Below are 25,042 nucleotides of genomic sequence, written 5' to 3' on the forward strand. Positions count from 1 at the left end.
TCAGATGACCCAGGGACTCATTCTGATCGCCATATTTGGGGTCAGGGAGGAATTTTTTCCCCTAATAAGAGGGCAAACCAACAATCCTCAGGGGTTTTTCGCCTCCCTCTGGGTCAACATAGCAAGTAATTGCAGGTTGAAATCAAAGGGCTTCTTTCAACCTTACTTGCTATGTAAGCATCTGACATCTCATCTACAAGGTGGTGATGACTACAGAAGGAAGCTGCTAATGAAGGAAGCAGTTCCTTTTCCCATCTGACTTGACAAACAGAGGGCCCAAAGGCTGAATATGGAGTGTTGTAGGATTCCAGGAAAGCGACACCTCTGTGTGATCCAGGCCCGGCTTTCCAAAACACCACAAGAGTAAGCCAAGGCCTGAATAGCAGAATCATCAGCTCATTTCTATTTGCTGTATGATAATAACATCTTTCATGCATTGATAATAAATGTATAAAAACATCTATACAATCTATACAGAATTTGTCTTCATTATTCCCACATACAGTACAAGATGTTTGGCTGGAATTGGTACTGGAGTAAGAGGCGTTATCAACCAAGGAGCTGGCAACAAATATAATTCTTGCTCATAGAGGTGTCACAATTGCCATTTCAGTTCCAGAACTACTAAAGTCATACTATGTATGGCAGCATTACAGGACCCTACCTTGTTCTAATTAACAGCATGCATCCCATTAAATGTTCTCATTTGATGCCGCCTTCTTAATCCGTTTAGGACCAGCCACAGTAAATTTACCGTGGCTGGTCCTGGGCTTAGAGCACTGCCGATAGTAAAATTACGGCGGTGCTTTAAGTCTCCTGGCTCTGCAATCAGTTGTGACAGCTGATAACCCAGAGCAAAAGGCAGGAGGGGTTTTTAACGTCCGAAACAAATAGAGGAACCTATTCCTATACTTTATTTTAGTGGAAATATAAAAATAATTTTAAAAAAATTATAAATGTTAAAAAAATCATTTTTTTTTAGCTTTTTACCCCCAATAAGACTAAAAAACAGATAAAAAAGTCAGTGAAAAAGATATAAAAAATAGTCCTATATGTCACGGAAAAAAAACGCAGCAAAAATTATTTTGGTAGCTAAAGGAAAAAAAATAGAGCAGTAAAACCCCCACATGGGTAAAATCCCTAAAAAGTGTCTGGTCCTTAAGGTACAAAACAACCTTGTCCTTAAGGGGTTAAATGGGTCATACCACAATACACTTATCACCTATCCAAAGTCTCACAGGTGAGACCACCACCATTTCCAAGAAAGGAGGTTTGGTGACCCACTCTTCTTGTCACTGTGGGCTCGTTGCAACCATCCGCAGGGACAGAAGATTAAATGGAGCAGTGGTCGCACATGCGCGGTTCCATTCATTTCAATGGGGCTGATGAAAACCACTGAGTACATAGCGCTCGGCTATCTTCAGCAGTCCATTGAAAATGAATTAACAGTCCCCGGCATCTGCGAGCAGTGCTCCCTTTCAATCTTCTCACTTGCGCAGTGAACCCGCATAAGGAAGAGAGAAGAGCACAAGACAGAGGCAGATACAAGAGACAGGCACATAGACAGACCTCAAAATTCAATATATTTTTACCATTGCTTATTAAATACAGGTTTGTCACACTTCAAAATTTGGTTCAACTTTTCATTCTCCTCTATCACGTCTTCAACTCTTGCTTTGAAATTTTCATTTCCTCCTAATCATGAAGGGGAGATAAAAAAGATATAAGAAAATAAACTAAAAGCTGAAGTAACACACAAGATGCAATGCTGCAGAGACGCACTTCCCTAAGGGCAGTACGGTTGTTTCCATGTGGCATGAGCTGCAAGTTGCAGCAAACTGCTAGGGTTTAGCGGCTAGCACAGATACTGCTTATTAAAGCCCTTAAAACTTGCTGTTCACTTCTGGGATGAGCGGCTGCAACTGCACCATCTGAGAATATATCTTGAGGGTTGAGTTTACCATGGCGGTCTAGTACTGCTCCGCAAAACTTTAAGACAATTTGCATGTCCAAAATTTATTCTCCCCTCCCCCAATTGCCATTTCTTGGTAGTCGTGCTGCATGAAATACGGCATTGTCATCACTAACTACACAATAAGCGCTGCAATGAAGTCCCAGTGCCGCCCTGGAGAGGGAGCACAGCTGGCTAATGATAGCCAAACTCCTGCTCTAAAAGCAGGGATCTGAGGAACATCTGATCCCAGCAACTTAAAGGGAATCTGTCACCTACTATTAGCCTTATGAGATAAGCTTATGGGCTAAAAGTAGGTGACCTGCTGAGTCCGGGGAAGTAAGCGTCATACTTACCTGCCCCATCATTCCCCAAGTGTCAGCGCTGTAAGCTTCCACTCAGTGCATTGAATGGTGCTGCTATGTAGTCTGCCCATTCTAATTTTACAACAGGCGGACTACTTAGCGTGCCGCTCAATGCACCAAGTGGTGGTTTCCAGCACTCATACCAGGGTAATGATGGGGCAGGCAGGTATAACCCTTACATCCCCAGACTCAGCCGCTCACCTACATTTAGCTCAAAAGCTTAGCTCATAGGGCTAAAAGTAGGTGACAGAGTCTCTTTAACTTCTTGATGGCCACTGTCAAGAGAGGCTCTTGCATGATCAAACGGAAACTCTAACGAGGGACTCCAGTGACACAATCATGCAGGAAGCCCTAGGAGCCTTGAAAGGCCCTCGTGGTCTCTGTACACTAAGGGCTCATTCATATGCGCGTATCTAGTTTTAATCCTTCAATATGCAAGGTGTCACTGACCAAAACTGTGCATATTCCCTGCCTATGGCATCTTTTGCTAGTGTATTCATTGCGCTTTTCACACGCATAAAAAAAGAAGCAAAATGTCCCATTTTTTTATGCAAAAATATCCAGTGAATGAGCGTGTATCATGTGCAGTCACTGCGTATTTACATAATCCCATTGGTTTTAATGGGCAATTTTGGTCCATAATAACTACCAAAATAGGATATACGGTTTAGTTTTTTACGCCCCCGAAAAACACCTGTCTGCAAACACCAATACAAATAAATGGGGTTTCTGCTCTCCATATTACATGAGTAAAAAAATACAAGCGTAATACAGATTGCAAGTACGCCCGTGTGAATGAGCTCTTCGCCAGCTCTTTGGGCATACTAAGTGTTGTCTTAAGAACAGTCTGTGTCATAGTGACGCAGACCATAATGCATACAGTCACCGTGGCAGAAACAAACATTCCTTAATGAAATACACCTCACCGAAAGGAACTTATTAAAATATAACGTTTATTAGATATACATTAAAATTGGCGTATCTACATGTATTATTTATTAGGTGACCACAAGTCACTGATTGTGATAGAGAGTATTCGGTCTCAGTTAAGATAACAAAAGTACTAGTCCCTTCCTGTTCACCCATATCATTTGCTAATACAAGTAAGTACTGGGTATATTCAGGATACCATTATATCTGATCTAGTTTATCAGCAGATGAAACAAGGACATCAATAATCCATTCTGCTGATTGCTCTTCAGGCCTCCCTCACACAGGGCGTTTGCAGAAACGCAGCGTTTTTCAACGCTGCGTTACTGCAGATTCCGCCCCGTTTCAGCAGCGCTGGCATACTTTATGCCAGCGTTTCGGCTGCGTTTTCAGCTCGGCTGAAAACGCAGCCAAGAATGCTGAAAATAAAAAAAAAAGTAATACTCACCTAGCCGCTGCAGTCCGGGTCACGGCCGCTGGTCTCTGCCGCTGATCCGGGCTTCCTCGGCACTCCCAAGTCTATTGACGGAGGCCAGGTTTGAGAACCCGGCCTCTGGCAATAGAGTGCTGTGATTGGTTATCGGTGCTGGCTCGATGCCCAATCACAGCCCATCATTGACTGTCTCAGCCAATCAGGGCTTGCTGGCGCTGATTGGCTGAAACAGTCAATGAAGGGCTGTGATTGAGCATCGAGCGTGCCGATAACCAATCACAGCACTCTATAGCCGGAGGCGGGGTTCTCAAACCTGCCCTCCAGCAATAGACTTGGGAGAGTTGGAGAAGCCCGAATCAGCGGCAGAGACCCGGACTGCAGCGGCTAGGTGAATATTAACTTTCTTCTTTTCTGTCTACCTAGCTGGGGCAGATTTTCGGGGTAGGGCTTCTATTGCAAGCCCTCACCCCGAAAATCGGCGAGCGGTTAACGCTGCCAAAAATGCGGCACCAAGTGTTGCCGCGTTTTCAGCAGTGCTAAAACCGCTGCCCATTCATTTCAATGGGCGACGCAGGGCTGAAAACGCCCAAAAATAGAACTTGCATCGCTGTCAAAGCGCAGCGTTGCAAGGCGCTGCGTTTTCAGCCCTGTGTGAGCAGCCCCATTGAAATTAATGGGAGTGTTGTACAGCGTTTAGCGCTGGGCTGAAAAGGCAGCGCTAAACGCTGCACAAAACGCCCTGTGTGAGGGAGGTCTCAGGGTGCATTCACACGAACGTATATCGGCTCGGTTTTCACGCCGAGACGATATACGTTGTCCTTGTGTGCAGCATCCCCCGGGGGGGATGGGAGAGCCAGGAGCAGGAACTTAGCTCCTGCCCCCTCTCTGCCTCCTCTCCACCCCTGTGCACTATTTGCAATGGGGAGAGGCGGGGCAGGGGCAGGGCTAATTCTCTGAACTTAGCCCCGCCCCGCCCCACCTCCTTTCATTGCAAATAGTGTAGAGGGGCGGAGAGGAGGCAGAGAGGGGGCGGGAGCTCAGTTCCTGCTCCTGGCTCTTCCACCCCCCCCCCCCCCTGCACATGAGGAGGACGTATATCGGCTCGGTGTGAAAACCGAACTGATATACATTCGTGTGAATGCACCCTCACTCTGGAGCTTAATACCATTTAAACACTATGCTCTTCTCTTAGGTGCTTCAATACCATTCAGACATTATTTAGGTAGCTCTTCACTTAGGAGCCTGGTATATTTGCCTAGTAGCTCTTTACTTAGGAGCTTGATGTATCCGCCTATACATAGAGATAGCATGTAGCCTTTGCGGGTATGATAGATGTGTCAGAGATGATAAGTCTACCTTAAAACAGGGTTTAAATACCCATGTCTCTGTCTCCGCCCCCTCACCTGTGGGCTCGTGTCCTCCCTCCAATGAGAGACCAGCTCCACTAAACACCTCCTGCCGCAGTCTTAAGATGATCAGCAGAACCACGCATGCGCACTCGCTATGTATTAATACGGTGCCAGGCATTGGCCTCTTATGCTGAAGTCTCGCGATGATCGACAAGACCGCACATGCACACTCGCTAAATTGGTCTATGGCGCACAGCAACTATCACTATATACACAGGGTAGCGCTACAGGACACATGGCTGAGGCAACCACACAGCGTGATTCTGGACACACGTCTGTGTGGAAGCATTATGGTTAGAAGGCAATCCTGTACTACCCCTAGGGGCAGATCATATATAATATCCTGATGCGAGACCAGGCCATAAAACTGTTGCTTATGTAAAAGCAAACATGGTAAGGCATAGGTGTAGAACATGCTGTCATTATAGGGACATAAGTTTTACAGGTGCTGCAATAACAGGTCCAAGTCGATTTAACATAATAGAATTGAAATGGATTCCAACTCCATTTAAACTTTTAATATCCTTTACTTCTTACAATAGTAAAATATTTTTAATTTTTAGCCTTCTAGTGGGAATTCAACTTGCAATCGTTTGATCGCTTATACCAGGGGTCCCCAACTCCAGTCCTCAAGGACCACCAACGGGTCATGTTTTCAGGATATTCTATGATGAGTACACCTGTGGCAATGTCTGAGGCACTAACAATAATTACATCACCTGTGCAATTCTGAGGAAATCCTGAAATAATGACCTGTTGCCGGTCCCTGAGGACTGGAGTTGGGGAACACAGGCTTATACCATATACTGCGGTACCTTAGTAAGAGAGAAAAAAAACAACTAAAAATAAGTTTTAAAAAATGTAACTATTGTAAGAATTAACCCCTTGAGTGGCACGCCCGGAAATTTTCCGGGACGAGCTCCACTGCTCATAGTGACATAGCCCGGAAGATTTCCGGGCTATGTATCACTATGGGAGCTGCAGAGCACAATGCCACAAGCTGTGACAGTGTGCTCTGCCTGCACAGTCCCACAGAGAACAAAGCAAGGGCTTTGGAAAACCAGCAGAAGATATTGCCGGCATATCGGCAACCTCCTGCTTTGTTTACAGGTTGCCATAGAGACCATCGGCTTGTCAGAAGCAAGCCGTTGGTCTCTGTGGCAGGGAGAGCTGGTTGTTAGCTGTCAGAGGACAGCTAGGTACTAGCTCTTACAGCAGAGATCAGAGAAAACCTCCGATCTCTGCTGTGTTAACCCTTTACATGCTGCAGTCTATGTGACTGCAGCATGTAAAGGGCTGTCACTGCAGCATGTAAAGGGCTGTCACCATCGGACCCCCGGAATGTGATCAGGGGGTTCTGATGGGTCCCTGTGGAAGTCCCCTAAAGGGACAAAAAAAAAAAAAAAAGTTAAAAGAAAAAAAAAATGTTAAAAAATTATTTAAAAAAAAATTATAAAAACACTTGTCTCCCTTTACTTTGTAAAAAATCAAAACTACAATCACACATGTGGTATCCGTGCATCGTAATGACCCAGAGAAGGAAGTTAATACATTATTTAACCCCTTAATGACATGGCCCCTTTTTTTCTTTTTTCCCCATTTCTTTTTTTCCTCCCTCCTGTTTAAAAAATCACAACTTGTCCCGCAAACAACAAGCCCTTATATGGCCATGTCAATGGAAAAATGAAAAAGTTATGGCTCTTGAGACGCAACTGCAAAATTAGTTGAAATTCAATGAGTAGACCATTTTAAAAAACCTGCCCTGGTGGGCACGACAGGGTGGTAAGAAACCCGCCACTCAAGGGGTTAAAGGACATTAACAATTTTTTGTACAAAAACCTTTCCCTCTATTATATATAAGAAAAGCAGCTGCAAAAAACTGAGATTGAAAAAAAAAGAGAAATGATTTATAACAACAAAAGTTTATGATATTTCTGCAGGAAATCTATTAAGGCATGCCGCGATCCCCCGGCTACCATGACAGCAAGACGACATCTCGTGATCTAATTATGAAGGGCCGTTTGGGACCTGCAATCGCTAATTGGGAAATTTAAATGCTGCTGTCAGAATATAAAGCAGCAAACAGAGGGTTAACAGCCGTGGTCAGTGTGAGCTTCAGCTTCAGTCATGTATGAAGCAGGCTTGGCTCTCGAGCCTGCAGAATATTAACCCGGTCCACATAAGGTGTACGCCCTGAGACATGAAGTGGTTAAAAGAGTACCTGTCATGTCCTCGCATCAGTGGGGCCAAATGCAGAACTTTACAGCCGCAGCCCTGTTAACTCCACAAATGCTGATCTTGTATTGACACTCACCCCTGTTGCCTCATAGATATTCTTCTTAGATTTGGCTTCCGATGCGCTCAATGTGTCAAGTGGGCGGTCTACATGGCTTACTGTTAATAAAATCAAACCACACCCTTCAACATCAAGTGGTAGAGACCGCCCACCTGACACATTCACAGCGCATGGAGATAAATCTAAGAAATACCTGTACTGGGGAATGTGGGTAAATAAACAGAAATACATTTTTAGGGTCAGCATGGCCGCACAGCTCAGTATCTGGATAAAAGCAATTGCATGAAAGTAAATAAACAGTCATAAAAAGTAAAAGTTTTAGCTCCTCCCATGGATCGGATCCATGAGCTGAACCTACCTGCGTCGGAAGAAGAGCTATATTTCGACAGCGGCGACTCTACGGAGTCGACAGCAGTACGGAGGTTGAAGTAGGGGTTGGGGCAGCAGGGCCAAGTAGTGCCGTGCCTCCCACTATGTGGAATTCCACAGCTTTATTTTCACCCGAAATACCCCAATTTACAGCAACTCTAGGCATTAATGTGAATGTTACTAATTTGGCCAGCCTAAATTTTTTTACCTTTATTAGTGACAACGTTCTGGACTTGTCCTGGAGGCAGGGTACTTCCCGCAACAGGGTGTAAACTTATGTCCTGGGGATAGTGCGAGATCAGAAGAGATCTCAAGCTATTCAGCAGTGGGAGTCGGCTGTCACTGTTAGCGGGGCTTCTGCTGCTGTTAACCCCTTTCCCTGTCATGATCTATGTAGATCGCGGCGTGGAAAAGCTTCACAGAGGGAGCGCGCTCCCTCTGTTATGTTATCGGGCTCTCGAGATGTAATTGCAGAAAGCTCGGCTGGTTGCTATGGTAACAGAATGCCACCTATAGGCATCCTGTATTACCCCTGCCTATGATCGCTGTAATAATCATTGAATGGCTGTGATTGGTTCATCGAGCGCTGGCTCTGATTGGCTTTACGGAAGTGCTGGGGAGCTTCAGGGGAAAAGACACGCAGGAGATTACAGCGCCTCTTAGGTGATGTATTATTATTATTCTTTTGTGTTTTTGATGCAGCTAGGGCTCATTTTAGGGCTTTGACAGGAGGATTTCCTGCTGTAAAAGTTGCATCGCACCATACAAAAAGCGTGTTTTGTTCAATACAATAGAAAGGAAGGTTCCATAGGGAAACATGGGCTACAAAAAAATAGAGAGAGAGCATGCCGCAATTTTGTAGTCTTGTAATGTCGCAGGCTACAAAATATCAAAGGAAAGAATGTTGCATTGCGACAAATTCGCGCAATAAAGTCACGAGTCTGGATGCGGCCCTAAACTACAGTATCATAAATACACATCAGCTCTGTAGACTTCAACACTTTCCAATCCACTGTCTGACGTCCAAAGACATTCTGATTAAAGGCTGTACAGCTCCGATGTCAGAAGACGTCCGGCAGGGCATTCTTACTGTAGATTACTGGCCACTCTGTTGTCGGGGGGCTCTCCAGCATATCACATATCACAGTACTGGTTCTAGCCAGCAGATGGCGCCATTGTATAATGGCAGAAAGAGAAAGCCCCCTAGGAAATCCTGAATCTAAAATTGGATTGAAAAGGGTTAAAGCCCCAGGGTCTTGAAGTGTGACAGTTCACAGCTATTGGAAGTAGCCAAGGGGCTGCAGCTGTAAGGGGGACGAAAGAGGGAGGGGGCGCGTGATGTGCGGCCCCCAATCACGCAATCACTATTATTCAATGGATAATGGCGATCTCATGAAAGTGGATCCGATCTATTCATCTATGGCCTCCGCAAACTCTTGCGGACCTGCCGCTGGCTTCTGCGCATGCATGTCACTGGCAAAATGTCAGGCGCATGCGTAGAAACTGTGAAAGCCATGGAAATTTGAAATCTCCCTTCTCCCAAAGCCTGGAGATTTCAGGGCGGGATATGGTATCCAGTCACGTGATCATGTAAATGTTAAAGTTCACCTCCCATCACGGATCTGATCCATGAGGGATAAAATTACTTACCTAAGGCCCCCGGATTTGTCCCCCAGTGGGTTATTTATCCACAGACCTTTATCTGGCTTCTGCCCATCAGAAAAATGGCGGATATAAGTAGATTTAACCCCTGAAGCAGTAAGCGGGGTGCGGTGAGCAGTCCACGGTCATGTGATCGTCCTTATTCTTTGGTATTATCCATATGTAAAATTTATACATTACTAGCGTACCCGTCGCGCGTTGCTGCGAAGACTCTGCAAATCTAGCCCACACACTTGCAGCGATTGTCCTTGTGCTCTGTTGATGGTCAATGCAAAAGCGAGTCGCACCGGAAACGGTAAACGTCTGAATTCAAATGGCATATCTGTTGGGATAATTGGAATCCGTGGCAACAGGACATTTTCCCCTTGAATTTCCTATTCAAAATTGTAGCTACGATGACATTGTTCATCATCTTTTTCACTGAAAGTCTTGTACCGTTGCAAAGTCGTGGTGGATGGATGTTTCGGAGAAGAATGATAGGCATGCCTATTTTCAATGTTAAAATGTGCGGTGGCATACCTGGAAAATCGAGTGAATTCAAGAATTCCGTTGGGTAATTGACAGCTTCATCTTGATTCATCACAGTATCGATGGACTTATACGTTGTCGCTTCGCCTGGTATTCCGTTTTGAATGCTGAAATTGATGGCATTGACATCGTTGTTGGTAGCTGCTAATATAGCTCGTGCGCTGAGCCACTGATGATTTTGGTAATTCCGCGCAATATTTGGGAACACCTTTTGGATCAATTCGTCTTTGGTTGATGTCATCTTTCCAAAGTTTGTTGGCAATGTGATACATTGTGTAGATCTGTCGATAGGCATTTTCCCATTTCCAATATCCAGCAATTGTTTTGCGAAGCGTTCGGCGGATGCATCATTTTGTAGTTGAACACGCATATTGGTTTTCAAAGTCAATTTCTTTACATGTCGCCATAGAACTGACAGCCTTAATGACATCACAATGCAGCTTTATAGAACATGTTGGGGCATGTTCAAAGGCGTCCGATGTTGATGACATCAGTGATGACATCACAATAGCAGGTGGCTTACTTATTCGATCTACGTGGGGGGGGGTCGTAACTTTCGACGACGCTCGCGCGCCATTTATCGTAGGATAGTTGTACTATGCCTATAATCTTCCCAGGAGTGTACTCAACAACTTCCCAAAGTTTCATGGCGATCGGATGAATGGTGTAGTAGCGCATAAAGGACAAACAGACAGACACGCACGCAGACAGACATACATTCATTTTTATATATATAGATAACTATATATAAAAAATTATTTAGATCGCTACCTGCAATGCCTACATAATTTACAATAAGCCCCCGGGAATGCTTACTCTCCTGCAGTTCCAGGAGCAGCTTGTTGAGTGCCTTCTGTTTGAGACCACCGCACCTCAGCAAGGATACGAGACTGAGGAGTTGCAAAGGGTTACAGAGCGCCACTTTTTACACTCCATCCCTGCCACCATCAAGAAATTTTAAAAAAAAGGAGAAAAACAAAACAAAAAAAAGGCAAAATTTACATGTTTTCTCTCTCTGCTCTCAGAGAAAAAAAAAAAAGTTTTACAAATACATTATATGTATAAAAAATGGTACAAATAAAATCTACTGGAATTTGAACTTCATGTAAAGTCAATGCGTGCTAGTAAATTACAACTCACCTTAACTGCCAGGATCACAATATCCTTCTCAGTAATTGTATCTTCATATGTGGGTAACAAAGCTGACAAATATTTCATCTCCTGCTGCAAAGAAATACATGAGTTACTAAAAGCTAATTGGATTAAAATGTGCCAAATCTTACTTTTTGTGTCAGCCCCCTGGTAAAATATGGAGTTAAAGGGAACCTGTAATCACTTAGAAGCAGTATAAAAAGTCCGGCTGAGGTACGAGAAAGTGCTTTTTATACTTACTGTCCCTGGAAACTGGCACTCAATCTGCAATGGGCTCATCTCTGCAATTAGCGGGTGCATGCACACTCTTCTTTAGTGATGTGGGCACGCACTGACATCAGTGACATTGAGTCCAATGCGCAGACCGAGTGCCAGTTTCCAGGTCCAACAGCAAGGGAATCGGTTTCTTACCACCCTGTCGTGCCCACCAGGGCCGATCATTTAATTTCAACTAATTTTACAGTCGCATTACAAGAGCCATAACTTTTTCATTTTTCCATTTACTCGGCCATATGAGGGCTTGTTGTTTGCAGGACAAGTTGTACTTTTTGATGGCATCGTTTTTGGGTACATATAATGTATTGTATAACGGTTGTAAAAAAATATGTTGGGAGTAGAGATGAGCGAGCACCAAATTACTCAGGTGCTCGTTGCTCGAGTCGAACTTCCCGCGATGCTCGAGAGCTCGTTTCGAGTAACGAACCCCATTGAAGTCAATGGGGGACTCGAGCATTTTTGAATATGAGCGATACTCCGGATAGGTCTTCACTTGGGAAAAACCAGAAAACATCCAAAAGTCATGGAAACACTACAGAAACAGATAGGGCAGGGCTGGGGCAGCATGCAGGGCTACCTCTCAGACTCCCAGGTCCCCCTATTAAGCCACAATAGGGGCAAGAGTCGCCCCCCCCCCCCCAACAATCTTTACTTCGGACAAACCCTCTTTAGCAAGGCACATGTCTTCCTTGGCCCAAACTAGTGTCTCCGATAACTGTGGTAACACGAGAGAAAATACATGATGCGCATTGCTAATCCCCTGACCCCAAGCAGGAGGAGGAGGTGGCCTTACAGGGCCAAGAAACCATGACCAGGACCCGCTGTAGCCTGTGTGGGAAGTATGTGAGCTGGCGCTTGGTCAGGCTCGGCAGCAGCAAACACCTTGTGTGACCCAAGGTGCCTCGACTGACATAGCAATGGGAAAATCCATGTGCCCACACACTATTCATTCTGTGTAGGTGTCGGATAGCTCAATCGACACCGCAAGGGGAAAGCCATCTGCACTCTGCAGCCTACCCAAGTCAGTCAGTGTATTTGTGGCAGGCAGGTCAAACACCGGTATGGGAAGTCTTTGTGCACCCACAGCATAGGCGAGCTGAAGGAACCCAAAGACAGTAATAAACATGTAGAAATCACAGTGCCCAAACATGGCAGACTTGCACTGCGCCGAGGACATAGGACTCTGCACACACCCTCAGCAATAGTGGGCATAGAGCGGACTCCGATGCTAGTACAGCTGTGAACGTCTCATTAATGCAGTAACGCTGCTCTTCTTTGGCCGAAACCAGTGTCTCAGATAACTGTGGTAACACGGGAGAAAATAAATGATGCCCAGTGCAGATCCCCTGAACAGGATCTCTTCTCTCTGCAGAAACCGTTGTGTCTACTGAAATGCCAAGAACAGGAAAGTAGCACAGATGTTCACAGGATTAGTGGGGATCCCAGCAAACCTGTTCCAATGAGACAAAATGATCTAAACCCCTGTAAGGCATTGTCCCACGAATAAACATTTCATTTCTGTGATAGATCCAGGAAAACGTGATATTTTTCCATGTGCAATTAATCATGTAAAACAAATGCTCCTGCGTCTAGAGCATTCTTGTTATGGCGCCCCTGCTGTGCTGTTGATTTACTGTAAGACATTAACTAGAGATGAGCGAATATACTCGTTTCGAGTAATTACTCGATCGAGCACCGCGATTTTCGTGTACTTCCGTACTCGGGTGAAAAGATTCGGGGGGCTCCGGGGGACGGGGAAAGACGTGATAGATCACATCATTTCTGTGATAGATCCAGGAAAACGTGACATTTTTCCATGTGCAATCAATCATTTAAAACAAATGCTCCTGCGTCTAGAGCATTCTTGTTATGGGGCCCCTGCTGTTCTGTTGATTTACTGTAAGACCATAACCTAATGGGTCTAGTTTTGGTGAAAAGCTGTTTCTTGTGCGATTGTCTAATTGGTCAACTTGCACAAAAGCAGGACTCACTCTGTCATCGGTGTACAAAAGAATGTAAGACAGCGCTAGTAAGTAGTGTCATCTTGATCAGGCAGTAAGTAATATAGTAATAAAGTAATATAAAGTAATATAACCACCCTCTTTCCCGTTCCCCTCAGATTCCTTGACAGTATTTTGTCCCAGAACTGACAAACTATTCCAATTAAAAGAAATGTTCTGTTTGTGTTACTATTGTGGGACAACTTACTCCATGATGGAAAAAAATACATCCATGGGAGGGCAATCTTATGATCTGTTCACAATTACGATTTGGGGGCTTGGAGTCACTGCTGTCAATACAATGAGATCTGTAACAAAGACTGGTGCTGCATGCAGTCCTATTCTGGCCATCAAAATGACGCAATGTTGGAATCCATCGTATGGAGAGTGTGACGTAGAACCACTGCTTCCATTAACAGTGACAGAGGTGTGACCAGAGCATAAGGGGTACATTCACAAATAGTGGTTGAGGTATGGTTAAAGCCGCATCTGAAAAAATACACGAGGTTTTATAATGTGGTTATTGGAAACACGTTTATTCTTTTTACAATTGAAAACATAACATAAATATGGCTCACCTGTAAAAAACCATGCGGCTAATTACCATCTCATAGAAGCACGGCAAGACCGTATATGGTTTTTCAAATGCAGCTTTTACTGCACCTGAACAGCTATCTATGAATCTACCTTTAAATAGGCTGTGCCAAGTAATAAAGTTATCCCTTATACACAGGGGGTAATACATGGGTGAGAGTTTTATATTGGTGGGGGTCTAACTGTTGGAACCCTCACCGATCTAGCTAGCTGCAGATCAGGAACATGGAGGGCTACTTCCCTGTAATCCTTTGTGTCTAGTTGCTTTTAATAAAGTTCAAGTTTCTCCTGAACTACTGCAAAAATACACACAGCAGATGTATCACTGCAATCAGTGTGACTGTCATTAACTTATACTGCTGTGATAGGGCTGTGAGAAGATGGTGATAGATTATTTTTAAAGGAACATAATTGTGATAGGTGTTAGACAGTGAAGTTGTTTTGTGTGTGGAGTGTTTTGTGAATCATACACTCAGTTCGCTTTTTTATTGGAGCGGGCACATAGTTATTCGGTCAATAAACCTAATTGATGAGGATGAAAATGATAACTAATGCCAACCTGCTGGACTTTTTCACTGCTTATACTTCAGCTTCAAGGATCTTGTTGTCACCAAAATGGCGGACGCATGCGCAAAAGCCGCAGATTGCCAGGGTACTTTGAAATCTCCCCGCTCCTGGCTACCAAGCATAGCCAAAAGCCTGATTTCACGGGAGGCCACAGTACGTGGTCCCTGGTCACCTGATCGCCACTATCCAATGGATAACGGCGATCACGTAAAAGTAAAAAAGGAGTTAAAAATTCATCTCCTGTCACAGATTCCAATCCGTGAGAGGAGGTGAAATTACTTACCTTAGGCTTTTGGCTATGTCCTCCAATGAAACCTTCATCTGTGGACTTTTATCATGTGCCTGTTGGCAAAATGGTGGACATAATCATAGAAGCTGGGGAGGGCCCATGAAATTTAAAATCTCCTCGCTTTTAGCTACTTAAGGTAGCTGAGAGCCTGGAACATTGACCGAGGCCCATGGTGAGCTGTCTCTAGGCACGTGATTGCCATTATCCAATGGATAATGACGAATACGTAAAAGTAAAAAAAAGAGTTGAAGTTTTATACTTTCGGTTTGGGCCCTGTTGTGCATCCATACATAAGATTAGAGCAACAATGGGTATGTTTCTGAACACAGGACAAACAGTGGTATCCATTTTGGGGTAAAAGTCTTCATTCATATGTGTGATGTACAAAAAAAAACAACTTGTTTTTAAAATAACATAATTGCCCAAAAAAATGAAAATCATATTTTTTTCTTTCTGCTTTGCTTAAATTCATTCAAAAACTGTGGGGTCAAAATGGGCAGTACACCCCTAGATGAATTTGTTACGGGTTCTAGCTTTCAAAATTGGGTCATTTGTGGGCATTCTCAATCGTTTTGACCGCTCAAGGGCTCTACAAGTGTGCTATAGGGCCTAAAAGGCCTTCAAGCAAAATCTCTGTTCTGAAAGCCACCGGCTGCTCCTTTCATTTTGGGCTCCGTTGTGCACCCAGACAAAATTCGGGCCATTGTGGGTATGTTTCTGAACACAGGACAAACAGGGGTATCCATTTTGGGGTGTAAATCCTCATTTCTCTGTTTTCGCTATAGGAAAAAAATATATCTTTTTAAAATGACATATTTGCAAAAATATGAAATTAAATTTTTTTTCTCATCTAAAATTCCTTAACTCCTTAAAAAAAAAACTGCGGGGTCACAATACTCATGACACCCCTTAGTGAATATATTAAGGGGTGTAGTCAGGCATAACTTAAACCTCCTGAGCCCCAAGGCAAAACCTGTAACAGGGGACCCAACTATAATGCTTTATTCATAGTATTGGGCTCCCTACATGGAGAAAAGAGGCCTTATGGGCTACCTAAGGCTCTGTCACTGAGGCACAAAACAGGCTTCATCACTAAGGGGTTAAACATGGGGTAAAAAGGGCTAAATGAAGGGAAAATGAAGTTTTGCTCACCATCATGCTGTAAGAGTTGGCCATTGACTTTGTATTACACTTGCTGTCCTGCTCCTGGCAGTGCCCACATGATCAGAGAGCCTTAACTGCATGGCACAGGCATGGATAGTTGATCATGTTGAGCTGCTGAAAACTTATATACATTATATATGTATGCACATACGAGTAGGTATGTTGGGGCATGTTCCTCAAGACAGATGATGACATCACAATGGCTGCTGACATCACAAAGGCAGTGCACTAAGTGACATCACAATGGCACGAGCCTTCTTATACTGGTGCACGGCTTAGAATCCTTGCATTCACTTGCTGCAGCCAGCAGAGAATAAGTGAGAGCGACTATCCTTACGGATTTCTAGACTTTCAAATTTTTTGTCTTTGTGATAAAATGAAGGCAAAAAAGAAGACAAACCATTTACTGGAAGAAGCTGATATGATCAAGCAGATTCCAGATGAGAACCGGTTCTTAGCACGCCTGCGAAAAACCTGGGCGAGGATTACTAGGTTTATGAGGAGCTGCTGCACTTCTATCCAAGAAGAGAGAAGTGTCGAAAAACTCCCAGAACCCAGTGGGTTAAACATGGAGGAACTCCCACGTCCTTGCTGGATAAAAATGAAGGAGGAATTCCTAAATCCCAGCGGGATAATTATGGAGGAGGAACCTTCAGATCCCAGCATCATCAACATGGAGGAGGAACTCCCAGAGCCCAGTATGATCAAAATAGAGGACAGCAAAGGTAGGATATCATGTACCTTTTCATATAATAGAAAGCTATGGTTTTAGTTACAGCCCCCCATTGTTATTGTCAATCATAGATCAATCGATATATTTGGCAAGTTGTATATATTCAAAAAGCAATTAGCTGCCAGGGGTAGTTTTGTACAGCTAGGGCCCCACATTGGTAACAATCCTTCTGGTGGCATTTAGTTTTTAGATATTTTTATGAAGGATAGAGTAAAATGTTTATGTTAACATACATATAATTAGCTGCCAGGGTTAGTTTTGTGCAGGTAGGGCAACGCAATGAAAACAATCCTTGTGGTGGCACTTAGTTTTTATATGTTTTTATGAAGGATAAATTAGAATTTTTAAGTTAACATATGCAGCTGTGGTTTTGGGCTTGCCGGGAGATCTGTCATTTTTTTAACATCTTAGTAAAACTGCCAATGCATGGACTTATACCAATGTGGGAGATGTAGGGTGGGCACAATAAATCTTATTTATGTAGTACTAGCGTACCCGTCGCGCGTTGCTGCGAAGACTCTCCAAATCTAGCCCACACACTTGCAGCGAATGTCCTTGTGCTCTGTTGATGGTCATTGCAAAAGCGAGTCGCACCGGAAACGGTAAACGTTTGAATTCAAATGGCATATCTGTTGGGATAATTGGAATCCGTGGCAACAGGACATCTTCCCCCTTGAATTTCCCATTCAAAATTGTGGCTACGATGACATTGTTCATCATCTTTTTCACTGAAAGTCTTGTACCGTTGCAAAGTCGTGGTGGATGGATGTTTCGGAGAAGAATGATAGGCACGCCTATTTTCAATGTTAAAATATGCGGTGGCATACCTGGAAAATCGAGTGAATTCAAGAATTCCGTTGGGTAATTGACAGCTTCATCTTGATTCATCACAGTATCGATGGACTTATACGTTGTCGCTTCGCCTGGTATTCCGTGTTGAATGCTGAAATTGATGGCATTGACATAGTTGTTGGTAGCTGCTAATATAGCTCGTGCGCTGAGCCACTGATGATTTTGGTAATTCCGCGCAATATTTGGGAACACCTTTTGGATCAATTCGTCTTTGGTTGATGTCATCTTTCCAAAGTTTGTTGGCAATGTGATACATTGTGTAGATCTGTCGATAGGCATTTTCCCATTTCCAATATCCAGCAATTGTTTTGCGAAGCGTTTGGCGGATGCATCATTTTGTAGTTGAACACGCATATTGGTTTTCAAAGTCAATTTCTTTACATGTCGCCATAGAACTGACAGCCTTAATGACATCACAATGCAGCTTTATAGAACATGTTGGGGCATGTTCAAGGGCGTCCGATGTTGATGACATCAGTGATGACATCACAATAGCAGGTGGCTTACTTATTCGATCTACGTGGGGGGTCGTAACTTTCGACGACGCTCGCGCGCCATTTATCGTAGGATAGTTGTACTATGCCTATAATCTTCCCAGGAGTGTACTCAACAACTTCCCAAAGTTTCATGGCGATCGGATGAATGGTGTAGTAGCGCATAAAGGACAAACAGACAGACACGCACGCAGACAGACATACATTCATTTTTATATATATAGATTATATGGCAACCACCATTCACATACATGGCTATCCAGGAACATTTGGGTCCATCAGAGCATGAGCTGCTCTTAGATGGCAACCACACTTGATGCCCTAATAGGACATATAGACAGGAGTAGTTTTTGAAAAGCATCCCCTTAAAATACAAGTACTTTGGTGAGGTCTTCTTTTCTCAAGTTCTCAAAACATGTATTCCATCTTTCCTTAGTTATATCTCCTTTATTTCTCATAATGTATAAAGGTTTTTAGGTTTTAAAATGTGACTTTTTATCCTATTTTTATAGACACGTTCTTTACAGCTAAAGTGTCAGCTGAAGTAAAGGTAGAAAATGTTGAGCAAAATCCTAACATTCCTACCAACAATGAAGAAGCAGAAGTAATGGTGACAGACAGGTTTGTGGAACAGGAAATTGAAGCAGAACACCAACGTCTTCTTGACCCGATCCACAGCCAGGAAGATCTGTACATCCAGTACTATACTAGTCAGCAGGAAATACTGACAGAGTACGATCCATATATTTATGATGAGATCCAGATCACAGAAGATCTGCACATCCAGGACTATGATACAGAGGATGAGGAAGAACTGGACTGTATAGTAGAAGATGATGAAGAAATAAAAATCAAGGAAGATGGAGAGGATGGACTGGAGAAATCAGACAACACTAAGGAAAGCCAGAGCGCTTCATGTGAAATGCCAGGGCCCAGTCACATCAGCAATAGAGGTAGGAGATCGAGAAGTAACTGGGAATGTTCATGGGAACTTTTTATAAATTTTTCAGATCATATGGTCTACAACCATAGAAACACATAGGTATGGGCAAGAGCTGCAGACATAAGATGGTATTTAGGTCTTTATTTAAGGTTTTACACGTTAGTGAATATAATGTATGTAGGTTGTATATTCCATGATCTGACTACGTATAAATATGTGTTGCTATGTGATAGTAATGAAGACTCTAATAATTGTTACACATATTGCTCCTTTGTTTCCTACAAACAGACAATAAATCATCTAAAGGCAAGGAAAATGAGAACAATAAAGGGGAAGAAAACAGCATTACCATCAATGAACAGAGAGAAGAGTGTGCATCTAAGCAGATGTCAAGCAGTAGGAGCAGTTTTCTAGAAGAGGAGATGCCAGAGGAGCTCTACAAATCCAGCAAAGCCATCCTCTACAAACAGAAAGCCTTTCAGAGTGGCAGTAGCCATGATGAGGAACCCTCCACAAGCGTGGAGAAACTTGTGCAACCTGGCGAGAAAACACTTTCCATAGTACCCCTAACATTAGAGTGTTTTACATTCCATCAAGCACTGGGAGAAGGGGGCTTTGCAAAAGTCTTCTTGGCAAGTGATAAAATCCGCAAAGAATGTGTTGCCATTAAAGTGTTAAGCAAATGTTTGTTCATAGAGGATGAGCAGAATTTTGTAGAGCGCAAAATTTTAGAACTATCACACGAAAGTCCATACCTGATTCATGGCCTGGCCGCCTTCCACACAGAAAAAATGATGTACTATGTATTGGAATTGGCCACCAAAGGGGATCTTTTTAATTTTTTTGTGTGCAAGAATGCGTTTCCTGATACCCCCACAATACAGTTTATTATGGCAGAAGTGATCTGTGGCACTCAGTTCCTGCACAAGAAAAACATCATACATCGGGACCTGAAGCCAGAAAACGTACTTGTGACCGCAGACGGTCATATAAAAATAACAGACTTTGGCCTTTCTGTAATGGGTGTGTATGAGAGGACCCAAGAAGATTCTAGAGGAACACCTGGATATATGGCCCCAGAAATGGTGAGGAACCAGGAACATGGACGGGGGGCAGATTATTTTGCCATAGGTGTGATTCTGTATAACCTGGCCACAATTCAGTACCCTTTTCCTGGAGATGACGATGTCACAGAAGTTCAGCACTCCGTCCTCCACTATACTCCACTCTACCCAGAGTACCTGACTCCTGAAACAGTGGACATATTACAAGGGCTGCTGTGTAAGGATCAGGACTATCGGCTAGGAGTAATAGGAGACATTAAGAAGCATCCATTTTTTTCCAACATCAATTGGGAAGATGTGGAAGCCAGAAGAATGGAACCACCAGCATTCATGACAGAAGATTTTGTTGACCTGAATATGGATCAAACTCTGGACTACATGGAAATGCCAGACATTGAAATACCTGAAGACCAGAAAATATTCACAGAGTTCAGCTTTGTATGTCCAGATTGGTCACAAGACTATCATCCCGTCAACAATGAGGCCACTCAATAAGTGGTCAATAAGCAAAGCTGTGTGATCCAGACCCGGCTTTCCAAAAACACCACAAGAGTAAGCCAAGGCCTGAAGAGTGGAATCATCAGCTCATTTCTATTCGCTGTATGATAATAACATCTTTCATGCATTGATAATAAATGTATAAAAACATCTATACAATCTATACAGAATTTGTCTTCATTATTCCCACATACAGTACGAGATGTTTGGTTGGAATTGGTACTGAAGTAAGAGGCGTTATCAACCAAGGAGCTGGCAACAAACATAATTCTCGCTCATAGAGGTGTCACAATTGTCATTTCAGTTCCAGAACTACTAAAGTCATACTATGTATGGCAGCATTACAGGACCCTACCTTGTTCTAATTAACAGCATGCATCCCAATAAATGTTCTCATTTGATGCCACCTTCTTAAATGGGTCGTACCACAATACACTTATCACATATCCAAAGGCTTACAGCTGAGACCACCACCATTTCCAAGAAAGGAGGTTTGGTGACCCACTCTTTTAGTCACTGTGGGCTCGTTGCAGCCATCCTCAGGGACAAAAGATTAAATGGAGCAGTGGTTGCACATGCGCGGCTCCATTTATTTTATTCGGGCTGATGAAAACCACTGAGTACATAGCGCTCGGCTATCATGAATAAACAGCCCCGGGCATCTGCGAGCAGTGCTCCCTTTCAATCTTCTCACTGTGTGGGTACGCAGTGAACCCGCATAAGGAAGAGAGAAGAACACGAGACAGAGGCAGATACAAGAGAGACAGGCACATAGACAGACCTCAAAATTCAATATATTTTTACCATTGCTTATTGGATACAGGTTTGTCACACTTCAAAATTTGGTGCACCTTTTCATTCTCCTGTATCACGTCTTCAACTCTTGCTTTGAAATTTTCATTTTTTCCTAATCATGAAGGGGAGATAAAAAAGAAATAAGAAAATAAACTAAAAGCTGAAGTAACACACAAGATGCAATGCTGAAGAGACGCACTTCCCTAAGGGCAGTACGGTTGTTTCCACGTGGCATAAGCTGCAAGTTGCAGCAAACTGCTAGGGTTTAGCGGCTAGCACAGATATTGCTTATTAAAGCCTCAAAACTGCAGCAATTTGTGGTAAAACCACACGTGGCTCTTGCTGCTCACTTCAGGGATGAGCGGCTGCAACTGCACCATCTGAGAATATGTCTTGAGGGTTGAGTTTACCATGGCGGTCTATTACTGCCCCGCAAAACTTTAAGAAAATTTGCATGTCCAAAATTTATTCTCCCCTCCCCCAATTGCCATTTCTTGGTAGTGGTGCTGTATGAAATACGGCATTGTCATCACTAACTACACAATAAGCGCTGCGATGAAGTTCCAGTGCCGCCCTGGAGAGGGAGCACAGCTGGCTAATGATAGCCAAACTCCTGCTCTAAAGGCAGGGATCTGAGGAACGTCTGATCCCAGCAACTTAAAGGGAATCTGTCACCTACTATTAGCCTTATGAGATAAGCTTATGGGCTAAAGGTAGGTGACCTGCTGAGTCCGGGGAAGTAAGTGTCATACTTACCTGCCCCATCATTCACCCAGTGTCAGTGCTGTAAGCTTCCACTCAGTGCATTGAATGGTGCTGCTATGTAGTCTGCCTATTCTAATTTTACAACGGGCGGATTACTTAGCGTGCCGCTCAAATGCACCAAGTGGTGGTTTCAATACCACCAATGGTGCTTCAATACCATTCAGACATTATTTAGGTAGCTCTTCACTTAGGAGCCTGGTATATTTGCCTAGTAGCTCTTTACTTAGGAGCTTGATGTATTCGCCTATACATAGAGATAGCATGTAGCCTTTGCGGCCGTGATAGATGTGTCAGAGATGGTAAGTCTACCTTACAACGGGGTTTAAATACCCATGTCTCCGCCCCCTCACCTGTGGGCTTGTGTCCTCCCTCCAATGAGAGACAAGCTCTGCTAAATACCTCCTGCCAAAGTCTCGCGATGATCAGCAGGACCACGCATGCGCACTCACTATGTACGACTACGGTGCTAGGCATTGGTCTCTTATGCTGAAATCTAGCGATGATCGATGAGACCGCACGTGCACTGGCTAAGTTGGTCTACGGCGCATGTCAGCTATCCCTATATACACAGGGTAGCGCAACAGGACGCGTTTCCAAGGCAACCACACAGCGTGATTCTGGACACACGTCTGCGTGGAAGCATTACAGTTAGAAGGCATCCTGTACTACCCCTAGGGGCAGATCATACATAATATCCTGATGCGAGACCAGGCCATAAAAACTGTTGCTTATATAAAAGCAAGCATGGTAAGGCATAGGTGTAGAACATGCTGTCATTATAGAGACATAAGTTATACAGGTGCTGCAATAACAGGTCCAAGTCGATTTAACATCATGAGGATTGAAATGGATTCTAACTAGAGATGAGCGAACGTACTCGGTAAGGACGATTTCGCAATCGAGCTCCGCGATTTTCGAGTACTTCACTACTCGGGTGAAAAGTACTCGGGTGCGCTGTGGGGCGGGGGGTTGCAGGTGTACTCATCATAGGATATCCTGAAAACATGACCCGTTGGTGGTCCCTGAGAACTAGAGTTGGGGACCCCTGGTATAAGCGATCAAACGATTGCAAGTTGAATTCCCACTAGAAGGCTAAAAGTTAAAAATATTTTACTATTGTAAGAAGTAAAGGATATTAAAAGTTTAAATAAGGTTAGAATTAGAGATGAGCAAACGTACGCAGTAAGGGCGATTTCGCAATCGAGCACCGCGATTTTCGAGTACTTCACTACTCGGGTGAAAAGTACTCGGGTGCGCTGTGGGTGAGTGGGGGGTTGCAGCGGGGAGTGGGGGGGAGAGGGAGAGAGAGAGGGCTCCCCCCTGTTCCCCGCTGCAACCCCCCACTCACCCACAGCGCACCCGAGTACTTTTCACCCGAGTAGTGAAGTACTCGAAAATCGCGGTGCTCGATTGCGAAATCGCCCTTACTGCGTACGTTTGCTCATCTCTAATTCTAACCTTATTTAAACTTTTAATATCCTTTACTTCTTACAATAGTAAAATATTTTTAACTTTTAGCCTTCTAGTGGGAATTCAACTTGCAATCGTTTGATCGCTTATACCAGGGGTCCCCAACTCTAGTTCTCAGGGACCACCAACGGGTCATGTTTTCAGGATATCCTATGATGAGTACACCTGTGGCAATGTCTGAGGCACTAACAATAATTACATCACCTGTGCAATTCTGAGGAAATCCTGAAATAATGACCTGTTGCCGGTCCCTGAGGACTGGAGTTGGGGAACACAGGCTTATACCATATACTGCGGTACCTTAGTAAGAGAGAAAAAAACAACTAAAAATAAGTTTAAAAAATGTAACTATTGTAACAATTAAAGGATATTAACAATTTTTTGTACAAAAACCTTTCCCTCTCTTATATATAAGAAAAGCAGCTGCAAAAAACTGAGATTGAAAAAAAAAGAGAAATGCTTTATAACAACAAAAGTTTATGATATTTCTGCAGAAAATCTATTAAGGCATGCCGCAATCCCCCGGCTACCATGACAGCAAGACGACATCTCGCGATCTAATTATGAAGGGCGTTTGGGACCTCCAATCGCCAATTGGGAAATATAAATGCTGCTGTCAGAAGGGTTCATGAAGGGTCGCTCATGTCAGACAAATCTAATCAGTTTCTACGATGAAGTAAGCTCTAGGCTGGACCTGGGAGAGTCTATGGATCTTGTATATCTGGACTTCTCTAAAGCATTTGACACCGTGTCGCATAATAGGCTAATATACAAAATGAGACGGCTCAGATTGGGTGAAAATGTGTGTAATTGGTAAAGAATTGGCTCAATGATAGAAAGTAGAGGGTGGTGATAAATGGTTCGTACTCTGATTTGGCCACCGTTGATAGTAGGGTGCCACAGGGTTCAGTATTAGGCCCAATTCTGTTTAATATATTTATTAACGACCTGATAGAGGGACTGCACAGCAAAATATCAATATTTGCAGATGACACAAAATTATACAATATAATTTATGCAACGGACAACAATGTACGGCTACAAACAGACCTAGATAAGCTGGGGGCTAGGGCAGAAAAATGGCAAATGAAATTCAATGTTGATAAATGTAAGGTTATGCACATGGGCAGCAAGAATGGATGTTACCAATATACACTTAATGGGGTACCGCTAGGGAAAAGTGATATGGAAAAAGACCTCAGGGTACTAGTGGATAATAGACTAAACTGGAGTAACCAATGCCAGTCAGCTGCTGCAAAAGCTAATAAAGACTTGGGGTGCATTAACCCCTTAATGACATGGCCTATTTTGAGCTTAAGGACCAAGCCTTATTTTTCAAATCTGACATCTGTCACTTTCTGTGCTAATAACTTTTGAATGCTTTTACTTATCAAGGTGATTCTGAGATTGTTTTTTCGTGACATATTGTACTTTATGTTAGTG

General features: G+C 43.5%; 1 long non-coding RNA gene across 1 annotated transcript in view; it reads right to left on the bottom strand.

Annotated features, from left to right (window-relative positions):
- Positions 1–1,599: 1,599 nt before the first annotated feature.
- The window catches only part of LOC136582640 (uncharacterized), a 65,266-nt gene continuing 41,823 nt past the window's right edge, over positions 1,600–25,042 (bottom strand). The window contains exons 3-5 of the long non-coding RNA XR_010787205.1: positions 21,374–21,476; positions 11,084–11,167; positions 1,600–1,695 (exon numbers count right to left, since the gene is read on the bottom strand). This is a non-coding gene — a long non-coding RNA (uncharacterized lncRNA). The remainder of the gene's footprint in view (positions 1,696–11,083; positions 11,168–21,373; positions 21,477–25,042) is intronic.

The sequence above is a fragment of the Eleutherodactylus coqui genome, chromosome 11 (genome assembly GCF_035609145.1).
Source record: "Eleutherodactylus coqui strain aEleCoq1 chromosome 11, aEleCoq1.hap1, whole genome shotgun sequence".
NCBI classification, from domain to species: domain Eukaryota; kingdom Metazoa; phylum Chordata; class Amphibia; order Anura; family Eleutherodactylidae; genus Eleutherodactylus; species Eleutherodactylus coqui.